General features: G+C 40.9%; 1 protein-coding gene across 1 annotated transcript in view; it reads right to left on the bottom strand.

Moving 5' to 3' along the window:
- The window catches only part of LOC109036963 (glutamate receptor 1), a 567,301-nt gene that overhangs the window by 426,253 nt on the left and 128,944 nt on the right, over nt 1–12,104 (bottom strand). The window lies entirely within an intron of this gene.

A 12,104-nucleotide genomic window follows, 5' to 3' on the forward strand; every position in this document is an offset into this window, starting at 1 on the left:
GCCGTTCAATTAGTGTTCAGAATTAATGCTGAGACCGATCATTTGCGTTTGAGACCAAAATTTTTCACAAAATTTACGAGGAAATGTAAATATTATTCTACGAGGTAATTGAACAATGAAAAGAGCGATTTTGGCAGAATTGAGTCGGGAAACTAGATTTTCAGATTTTTGCGGTAAAAATTTTCGGTGCCCGAAAGAACATGTATAGCGAGCAACTCAATGGGGCCAAAAAGCTTTCAAAAGAGCGATTTCGGCCAAATTATGCAGGGAAATTGGATTTTCAGATTTTGACGGATGAAGTTTTCGGTGACATAAAGAATAAGCACTGAGCAATTCAATGCATTTTTGTGCCATCGTGGAGTGTATCGTTACATTGTGTTCGGGCAAATTAGTCTTAACATTATTTTATTCTCGCAACATTGTTTTTTTGAATTTGGAACGTTAATTTGCCATAGCCTCCTCGCTTTGGTTTGACATTCTCGCGGGTGGTTTTTGTATAATTGTTGTAGTGGAAGCTGTGTGAGAATTTTTGATGACGTGAGACAATGAACCTCATAAATGGGGCCGCCGGGTAGTCCTGTAAAAATATGTTATCACGTCTATTCCAATATCAAAATTACCGAACTAAAACCCCAATATATTTAACTGAACCATCCATCCCCGAATCAGCTTTAGGATGGCAATGTCCGTGACTTCAAAAGACACGCGGTTAGTTTGTTCATTTTGAAAAATTTCAGTTTTGTAATATTTTGTCACCGCAACTAGACTACATTACCGAACATCAATTTGACTCGATTCGATATACACATGCTGTAAGCGGTTCCCGTACCCCTAAAATGAATCGCACTCACTCTGCCGTGCCACGGAAAAACCCCGTATAAACATTCGAGAGTTACCAAATTTCCTCCAATAAAATGTTAATTCTTGAGAAGAGCCATGGATATTTTCTTCTGAACTTTTCGCAGATTATTTATGTCTCCGCGAATTATATTCTCAAGAAGGTCGGAGGAAAAATATTCACACATTTCCCTGTGAATTAGTAATTTAACAGAGCAAATTTGGCAACGTCTGAAGGCTCGTACGGCGTTTTTTCTTCAGCATTGGCTTACGTCGCATAGTGGATCGAGTCAATAGGAGAGGTCGGACAAAATTTAGAAACTTTTAAAGCTTTTAACTCCGTTTATACAAAACTTAGAGATTTGAAAAGTGGCTCCATTGGTTTCCTCGCGAAATTTTCCTCTACAAGCACCCCTCACAATTTTAAACGTGACGAATTGAACATCAAAATTCGCAGATTTAGTATAAAATGTCATGCCCGACCTCTCTGACTGACTCGATCCTCTGTGGGTGGTTTCACGTTAACTGGAATAGTTTTGTCGCCGTAACAGACAACACATTTTTCGGTCATATTTTTAGTAGTAATGGTAATCATTCCAATTTTTTCGCATTGATCTTCAAAGGGTTACGTATTATAATGCTTTCTAAATATTTATTGCGCTACTGCTCAATGCATTTTATGTTAATTCTGAAAATTTGCTGTCTGTGACGCGTTAAAAAGTCAACGTAACAGACAGCATATTTTCGGTCATTTATATATTAAAATAGAGAAGTACAGCGATAAATAAGCGTTATAACACGTAACCCCGTGTCAATTAATCCAACAAAATTTGAGTAATTATGGGTGGTTTCACGATAACTGGAATAGTTTTGTCGCCGTAACAGACAACACATTTTTCGGTCATATTTTTAGTGGTAATGATGATCACTCGAATTTTTTTGCATTAATCTACACAGGGTTACGTGTTACAACGCTTTTCAACGATTTATCGCTCTACTTTACAATTTCATGTAAATTCCGAAAATGTGCCGTCTGTGATGCGTTAAAAAGTCAACGTAACGGACAGCACATTTTCGGTCATACATATATTAAAATAGAGAAATACGCGATATATCGTTGATAAGCGTTATAACACGTAACCCTGTGTAAATTAATACAAAAAAAATCGAGTAATTATCATTACTACTAAAAATATGACCGAAAAATGTGTTGCCTGTTACGGCGACAAAACTATTCCAGTTATCGTGAAATCACCCCTGTGCGTCGAATGTCCCAAACCGCAGTGGGAGAGCCGATATATCGTCGCTCCTCCGACGTAACGGCGTATCTCGATTTACTCGTGAACCCTGCTCGCCCTACAACCCTGCGCTTTCCGGGGCTCAAGTGGAATTCAAGATACGTAGGATACGCCTTTACGTCGATATTTCCGCACTAACAGGTACGCCGACGAAAGCCTCACTCGGTGTTTTTCCAGCGTTTGTCGCTGCCACCGCCCAAATGCTCGGGGCTAGCCGCGTTAATTTATTCTCCAACTCCACGCAGTTGTATTGGTTCCGTGAGCATCGATGAGCTGCTCATGCGAGAGAACGTGTTATTCGTGCATTCGAAAAAGGGAATCCATCGGCCAGGATTTTCCGTGGCGGTTTACGGTAAACTTTTTTGAAGGGCGGACGACCAGGAGTGACAATCTGCGCCGATTTCCCTCGGTTGTATCAATGAAGGCCTCGCATCAGAACCGTAGAGCACTATATTATGCAATTATATATGCAATGAGGACAGCTGTTGCGTATGTTTAATTGTATGTAGGCGTTTCCAATGGAACTATCGCTTTCTTACGTTTGGATCATGGACGAAATCATTCGCCAAAATCGATGCCAATAACTTGTACATATATTTGGTTTTTTCTCTCCTTTTTCGAAGCTTTCTGAAATTTTTTCAACGCCAGTAAAGCAGTAAGTGTCTTACTCCACCGCCTCTGTGATGTGAAGTCGATCAGTTAATAATTAGTATTGTACTCGTTTATTATGTATCCACGCACATTTTTTACCTTTCTTCATATTGCTGTAGAATTCAAAATCACCGCCAATATTCTATCATTGGTATCGTAATGAATTAACGAAAGAATTTTGAGGCACGGGGTGGACAGGGCTACCCCAATAATAAATAATTATATCTCAATGAATTCCGATACCGATTCTCTCTTTTCCCTCATCAGGAAAATCACTTTAAATCACCGCTGAAAAAAGTAGCGACGGATAGAGAGGGTACCTTCATTAGTGTTTCTTCATTTTCGTTCCCTCTGTGCCGGCGTAGTCCAAATGAATTCTCAGGTAAACACAACGTGGAAAACACGGCTTCATCAACTGCCCCCGATAGGGCTCCAAGCTTTATGATTTTTCTCTCATATTCGAAATAAACTTTTCCACCGGATCCGTGCAAGATCAGCTCCTTGCAAAAGGAAACACCCCGTGGCGAGGCCTGACTGATCGATGATCGATATTCCCCCACTTGAAGCTATGGTAAAGAATCGATTATCAAAGTGCTCGCTGCAAACACTCCGTTTATCGATCCTTTTCCATAGGTTCCAATGGTAGATCCATCGATACATCGCGAAACACGCCACGCCTTGAGGGAAAAATCTATTTGCTTTGGCCCGCGAGCTCATCAAACTCAAAGCGATCGCTCCGTCATATTGCACTGAGCTCAGCATCAATATTTTAATTAAGTTTGCGGCGCGCGAGAGGCCAAAGGCAAAAGCGCCAGGGACGTTACGGGGGATTTCCTCGGGGCGGCGGGCGCTCACGGGAAGGGGGGCTTCAGGCGCGCGTCCAACTTCAACCCAACATAATGATAATCGGTGTATATTAATCTGATAAACGCGATTAATGGCCGCGCTTATAAAATCATAAATCAAGGGCCCGTTTTGAATGTAATTCTGATTCATGCGAAAATAATCGATCCGCATCGTTCGGGATCCATTCATTACGCCTGTATCTCTTCAACGTGGAGGGGGGCGTTTCTCCTCAACTCCCATTCACTCCACCAATTACTCTACACGCTGCCCCCCCCCCCCCCTCCACCACCAGGCGCCGGCCGTGAATGCCTAAGTAATGCAGTTATTGTTTCCGTTAAAAGTTTGAGTTGCCAACTTAGTTTTAATCTCAATCTCAACACCGCATACAGTAAACAGCCCTTAATCCTTGTTGATACAGCGCGGTGTTGCCAAATCGGCGCCTTTTTTCGTCGGATGAGGGGGGAGTTAGGGGAAATTTGGTAGCGTTGGTGCATAATTGTGTTTGGATCGAGTGCTCGGTGTTTGGGCTGTTTTAAGCGATGGAGAGTGATCGATCAAAATTCCCGACGAGTGAGAATTCGAGTCTCGAGTGGAAAGAATATACTTTTGCTAAGTTTCGCCACGCCGGGTGGTTGGTGGATAATCAGCCTGAAAATTGTTGTACCACGATTTTTTCGGTTCAAATTTGGCGGATGTGTTCTACGAGCTCAGTCATGATGATCGATGACGTTGGACGCCTCACCATCCACCATCTGTTCAGCGGCGGTTTCGAGGCTCGTAGGAGCGCTTCGTGCGAAATATGAAAATGATGTGCCTTAATACGTCGTTTTGCAGACGAAGGAGCGTAACGACCATTCGATGTTACCAAATTTTTTCCCGCAAATTGCGTTTTTAGTAGGAGAGACTAGCTTGTTTCTAACCAAAAATTTCACTGACTTTTCTTCCGATCTCGTGCCAGAAATCGGCAAAATGGACCAAAATTGTACAGGCACATTCTTGTACTAAGATTGAATTGTTTGAGTCAATTTTACAACCCTGGAATGGTGCTACATTCCTCTGTTTGGAAAACGACGAATAGTCCACAGAGACATGCCCGTCAGTGCCTACAATGAAGAAGCTCCTCAAGAGCTCGATGCTCGATGTAAGAGATTATGGATATACTCTTTTAAAATTACACACGAAAGTCTTCAAGAGTGGAAAATGTTTAAATTGTCTTTAAGGGCAATAAGCCAAAGTTTCCATTGCAAATGTATCTACAACACTACAAATGCCTCTCGATAAGTTGTAACGCGATTGCGCGAATATTTCTGGTACTGAAAACCTTCCAGGTTTGCGCGAATATTCAATATTCAACGAGGAAGCGTTATTCTGGTAACCTTGGTAGTTTGTGGTAGATAACTGCATCGCGGAGGACTGTTCATTCCCTCCTCTTTTACGAGCATGTTTTTCTTCGTTGGATAGCCCTCGCAGCACGAATGGCCCGAGAGCTTGCATAGACATTCAAAAAGTGAACTAGAGGCCTGTGTCCGCCAACCAGTGTAAAAGAAAAAATTGTAGTACAACCATTTTCAAATTTTTTAGGAAATGTATGGATTCAGAAATCAACGGGTAAACTCAGAAGAAAGCGTTTATTTATCTCTGATTGCAGCGTTATGCATCACTTTTAAAAATTAACATATAGTTTTTCTTAAAAGTTTCCGCGAAATTACATAAATGATCTCAAATAAAAGTATCGAAAATTTTGACGCGATATTTTCGTTCATTCTACTTTCTACGATGTCACCAAAGAAAAAATTAAAATAATACTCTCCGAGTTTCTGAATCGTTACAATGAATATACATATTTTCCCTTTAATTATGGTAAAAACTAAGCAGAAAGTCATGCATGATGACACGCAGTCCTACAGCATTCCTACAGTCTTGTAGGTGCTGATATGTGTTTCACGCCGCGCTAACAGACCGTCTACACCGCATTTGGCGCAATGCGAGAAGTATTCCTACAGCCTTGCAGGCGCTAATATACGCTTAACGCCGGCCGCAATGTGTTTGGCGCAATTATTGGAACTCTAGTTAGAATAATCGTGGCACCGAATAATAGAGCTTAAAAGGCCCATGTTGTGTTTCGAAGCCGTATGAGCATTCCAACGTTGCCTCGTTTCTTCCAATAAAAGTTTTTATAGCTTATATTTAACCCCTTTTTCACTCCAAATGAGTTCTATCTAACAACGAAGCTCTGCTCATCGCACTAAACTCAAGTTAGCTACGTTAGATTTAGGATAAGTTAAATATCTTTCTGAAGCTTGAGCGCCAAAGGGTGAACACAAGACTGCAATTTCGCGGGATTAAAAATTCCGATGAATGTTCAGCGAAGTGTCTAAGCGCACCAACTTCATGAGGGCTTTGACCTCGATCCTTGCGGGCAGTTCGTTCGAACAAGCTGGAAATTGATTTCAGACCGCATTTTTCAGGAGTATGAACTCAAGGAGAATTTTCTTATTTGAAAAAGTTTTCTCTGTGAAAATCGATTTTACTACTTTCTAGAACTTAGTGCGAAAATCACCCTCATCATGAAATCAAAATTACTCAGTCAATGAAAGTCGATCACGACACGAAGGCACTCGGACGGGAAAGTAGAGAGTCAACAGAGGCGGATCCAGCAATGTGGCAACACCGAATATCCTGCATTTACACCTATGCTACATAATCGATTCTTTTCGGAGCACCTGGCCCCTCCGAGAATTGATAAATTTCCATACATTTAAATGGAAGAAATTCAATATTCAATTATAGATAACAAGAGATTATACATACATAATTATTCCTAAGTACAAATAGGTAATTACTTTATTAGTATTAACTAATTACCTATTTGTACTTGGGAATAACTATGAATGTATAATCTCTTGTTATCTATTGAATAAATAATTTTTCTTGACAAAACAAAAAAAAATGGAAGAAATCCGGTGTTGCCTAATTGCTGTATCCGGCAATGGGAGTCAACTACTTTTCCCGGCTCTGCATTTGAAAGACCCAGTTGTATTCTGAAGGTTTTTGTAAGTTTCGTTCTCTTAAGCCAATATTCCCTCCTCTTTAAAACTTTTGCGCTCGAAAATTCGGATGAAGCAGTGTTTTTATCTCTTTCTTTACCAATACGCACCTCACTTGTATTCGTAGTGCTTGCGGCTGCTCTATTACGAACATCTCTTTAATGGACACGATATCATTGAAGTTGTTTAATTAAACGAACAACAATTAACAATAATTAATTAAAACAAACAGTATAACTCCTTGAGGGAAAATTGTGCTTTTATGAGCTTTTTCCCACTGTACTGAGGTTTTCAGCTTTATGCTGAAATTTTAACGCACGTTGGCTACAAAATTCCAACAATTAATTGGAAATGTCCAAGTTGGGACCCAACTCCGATCCCTTTTTTCGTGAAGCAGATGGCAAGAAAAAATGGTACAACCAAAAATGGTGATGTTGCATGTGTGAAGAATTTGCGATTTGACTGTTGATTCTTATGTAAAAGTTTGCGAGAAACACGATGGTGCCACTGGTTTTCTCTATAATCAACTCTCAAGCGCAAAAAAAAAGCTCTCAAGTTGAGGCCAAAATAGAGGGGATATCCCACACTATCCTGAGAGTCCACCTCTACATCAAGACAAACTCTCCATGCAAAGATAGGAGGCGCAAATACATTGAGAGAGCTGCGACTTTATTTGGGGACTCCAAAACTGAAAACACGGCAACCCTGCTAATGTATTTGCTCCCTATCTTTGCATGGAGAGTTAGTCTTGATGTAGACGTGGACTCACAGGATAGCGTGGGATATGCCCTCCATTTTGGTCGCAACTTGAGAGCTTTTTTTGAGCTTCGGAGATGATTTCAGAGAAAACCAGTGGCACCATCGTGTTTCTCGCGAACTTTTACATAAAAACCAGTCGTCAAATCGCAAATTTCTCACACATACAACATCTCCATTCAAAGAATCCGTACTGAATTCTAACGAATGGATATAGTGCCATCAAGCGACCAAAAACGGACAAACTCTAGAAAACCAAGATTAAAGGTAAAGTTTTAGTTATCGATCTGCTAGAATAAATCCAAATAACTCGAATTTTCCGAAACTGTCAGTTACGGCTCTGTTGCCTCAGGTTACAGACTTAGCTCTCGGTTATCACTGGTGATCACTAACGGCCTAAACCACACTTTAAGCTCTCCCCGATCCTTGAAAAATTAAGGCAGGATACCTCCGTCTGTTTTGCATACCGGCCTCCTCGTAACGCGGGGCATTCCACCTGGAATGCACGCCGTATATTTTAATGTCAGTTTAATTTGTTTTTCATCACTCTCCCGGGCGCTCTCTGGCGGGCGCGGGCGGAAACCGGCGCAGGAGCGCGGGTCCTTCTCACTTTCGCCTTGCCCGTGAGTAATTAGTGAGATTAAGTGATGCACGGGAGAAACGGGAAAAAAGCCCGGCGAGCTACAGTGATAAATTAAATGTAACTTAACAAAAGGAATGAAAAAGTGAAACGCGCTCCCTTACTTTTACGACCCCGCGCCCCTCCCCGTATCTATTAGTATCTTTTTTATGGTCGGCGAGCTTTCTTTTTCAGCCGGCGATTGACAATAAAACTCCCGTGAATATTAGCAACAACTAGTTCTTGTCTGAGTGCCAAAGGACAAAGGCCCGATCTCTTTGTGTCGCGTCGTTGTGAGCGGAGAGCGAGGCGCGGAAGTTTCTGCTTACAAGACGCCCGTCGGGTCCGCGTTGCCATTTTGCGCAGAATCCTTCGATTTCACCCTTATGCCGCAATCACACGCTGAATTTAGCAGCTGAATGTGGAAGTCAACAGTCATCGCCCAACGGGTGAAATTTAGCAAATTTGAGTTATTTTCATCCAGATGTGTATCAAATCTACTCGAATAGTTCAGACAGTTTCAACATTAGCAATGGTTGCTGAGAATCGTTGCTGAATTTTGCGCGTCACGCGCAAAATTCAGGCATGATGACTTCCACATTCAAGCCACATTCAGCTTCCACATTCAACGTGTGATTGCGGCATGAGAGGAAATGTAAAGTGAACACAACTCTTTGACTATCTCAAGTTCGATGATTCCTTCAATTTTACATACATTAAGCCGCTTTTATAGCGCAGCCTTGCGCCCTGCAAAGCCCAATTGTTATTGCCCCCTATCCTCCCAGAGACCATCAGGCAATTGGCACCTTCTGATCTTCTCCTCCACCCCTTGTCGCCAACCTTTCACAGGACGTCCACGCCGTCGCCTACCGGGAGGAACCCAATCGAAAACCTAATTGGGCAACCAATCGTCTATACATTCCTTGAAATTCCTTGAATTTTCATTTTCTATAATAGATATGGCCTTTTGGAGATCTACCGGTTCAATTTCAACGATATTTTGGCTGTCATGAGCTCATCGGCTCGACTATACCTACTTGGGTACTCTTCATCTTTTTAAAAAAACACAAAGACATGACCCAAACTGTATGTAACAAGGTGGTGAAATGGTGCTGGGTCTACACCATTTTGCCGGGAAAACAAACTCAAGGAAGTTCCACAAATGGGCCTATTGCAAACTTTTGCTATAGCGCAAAAATAAGAGTGGTTCCTCATAAAAAATGTCTCAAAAATCACAATTAGCGCATCGGCAAACTCTGAAATGCACTCCTAACTTCACAATCTGCGTAAGAAATTTGTTTTTTTTTTTTTTTTTTTTTAAGCTTCCCGCTTCAAAAATGATACTACGGCACAGGTGGACATTTCGTTGGAGGAATCATTCCATTTCATCCCTGCTCAACATGGCCGACGCTTCAGCGCGCAAGTTAAGGAGAGCACGAGGTCAATCAAGACGGATATCTATCAAAATGATAAAAATGTGAATGTAAACACGCCGATTATTATCACGTGGTTAGAATTATCGTCCTGTCTTATTTGTTTTGGCAGATTGGCGTCAGCTATGTATCCTTGTGAGTAGGGGTTGGATGGAGTGACTCTTCTAACGAAATGTTCACCTGTGCCATGGTATCGTTTTTGAAGCGGGAAGCTCGAAAAAAACGCAAATTTTTTGATGCAAATTGTGAAGGAAGGAGTGCATTTCAGACCTTGCCGATGCGCTCATCGTAATTTTTGAGACACTTTCTATGAGTAAAAACTCTTATTTTTTCTCTAGCAAAAGTTTGCAACAGGCTCATTCAATTAGAGTGAAAAATGCTTTAGTACCAGCACATGACTGAGGGGAAAGGGTGTTCAGCTCAAGCGACTTGCACTGGAATATTGAAAAAAGATTAGAATTTAGGAAAATCCGTAGATTATGACTGAATTTAGTCTATGTTTCTCCTCCGTCCAGCTTTCATTTTGAACTCAGGGGGTATTAATTCTGTTAGTGTTTGCTTTGCCGAGAGCATCGAATGAGATTTTGGACCGACCTGCCGCCATGATGGCTCCAAATCAACCTATCCGGAAGATGGCGAGGGATCACCAGTGGCGTGGCGTACTTTGCGATCTATCGATTCATCTGCCAGTTAAATCTATGGAAAAGGATCGACGAACAGGTGTTCGTTGCGAACACCTTAATAATCGATTCTTTACCATACCTTCAAATGGGGAAAAATCGATAATCGATTATTCACGCCACGCCACTGGGGATCACCAAACGTTCAAAACTTACATCACAAGCCTTTAGGATGCATCGGCGGTGAAAGTATTAAACCTCGTATATCGATTTGCGACGTTGTAGACTTCCTGTCATACTTCATCTTTTAGATGGAAAACTACTCAACGTCAACTCTTGAAAACTTCTGTGATTTTTCGTCTTTGAGTGACGAAAAAGCTGTGAAAACTTCAAGGAATGATATTGGTTTGTTTCCTGTGCAAAAATAAAATGAGAGCAGAGATTTTTTAACACCGCAAACGAGATACGTGGTCTGGTAGTTTCACCAATAAATAATTCATTCATCTATTTTTCACTTGCTCCCGATTCTATAACCAAACATCCCGTCCAAAGCACGTATGCTGTCATTTCTGTCGGATAAAATCGGCACCGTCGCATTAAGTCTTCACAAGACGGTGGACTCTGAACTATTTTAAAAGACTCTGAAAGAAGTTCAGCAACTCTAAAATTTCCGCTTTGTTACGCACGCTGAAAAAAGGCGCATCTGGCTCTATATTAAAATCCTCACGTCGGGCTGAAATTTCGATCTCCTCCCCGCGACGAGCTCCGAACCGGCATTTTGTAAACGAGAAAACGGAGGCACGATGGAATCCGCCTTTCTTGGAAATGATCATATTCCTCCTCTTTTAGTTTTTTCTTCTCCCCGGGAGAGTTGTAACTTCCTTCCAGGAACCAGTTAATTACCACTGTTGATAGAATTCCGGGCCCATTAGGGGCCTGTAAATTTACTTTGTGTTAAAATGCATAATTTCGCGTCTCGGGGTTATTTGATGACCGCCGAACGACCTGGGAGTGTTTCGCCGAATAGAAAACTATGCTCATTTGAAATCTTGTGTGTGTATAAGAACTTTGAACTGTTGGCATCTGGAAAGTAAACTTTCGAGATTTTCTTTTTTTTATTACTCGGAGGAAAATCGGTCATTTTAATGCAAACGGCTGCACCTAGAGAGCCATGGTATACGAGAATTTTCGCAGAATACTTGTTCAAGGAGATTTCTAATTATCCTGCCTATCTTCAGCTCTCAAAGAGTTGTGCGGGATTCTGAACAGAAAAAATGCAATGTTACCAATACGTCCAATTCATCATAATTTATTTTGTACATTGTATTTGACATTGTATTGTATTATATTGTATCATAACAAAGGCGGTATTAAATACAGCCATCGATAACTAGAAAAGTTTTCAAGTGTAATTTATATATCTTTTATGTTTTTTAGATGTTTTTTGGTAATTTATGTTCATTTAAATTAACACTTTCAGCAAGGATTTTTGTCTTGTGTGCTCGGATTCAGCATAACATATTTTATACATTGTATTTGATAACACAGTTAAGCATGGATTTTTCGGTAAAGCAAAGTCGGTTTATTAAACAGTAGGAGAACAAGGAGGGAAAACGGGAAACAAGGCTCAAATTCACAATTCATAAAAACCTATAATTATTAATTGTGCATTTTAGTCTTGTTTCCCGTTCCCCCCCCCCCCCTGTTTTTCTACTGTTAACATTGTCTCGGGCTGCTCTTAAAAATGTGTATCTATGTTGGTATTAAATACAGCTGTTAATAACTAGAAAACGTTTCGGAGTGTATTTAAATATTCTATGTTTTCTGCGTGTTTCTTCCTAATTTATGCGCAGAAAATTAACATTTTCAGTAAGGATGCATCTCTCGTGTGCACGAATTCAGCATACTTTATCTCAGACGTTGTATTTGATGACACACTTTAACCTAGGCTTTTCATTATAACAAAGTCTGTATCAAATGCAGCTTTTAATGACTAG

This window comes from Bemisia tabaci, chromosome 6 (assembly GCF_918797505.1).
Source record: "Bemisia tabaci chromosome 6, PGI_BMITA_v3".
NCBI classification, from domain to species: Eukaryota; Metazoa; Arthropoda; class Insecta; order Hemiptera; family Aleyrodidae; genus Bemisia; species Bemisia tabaci.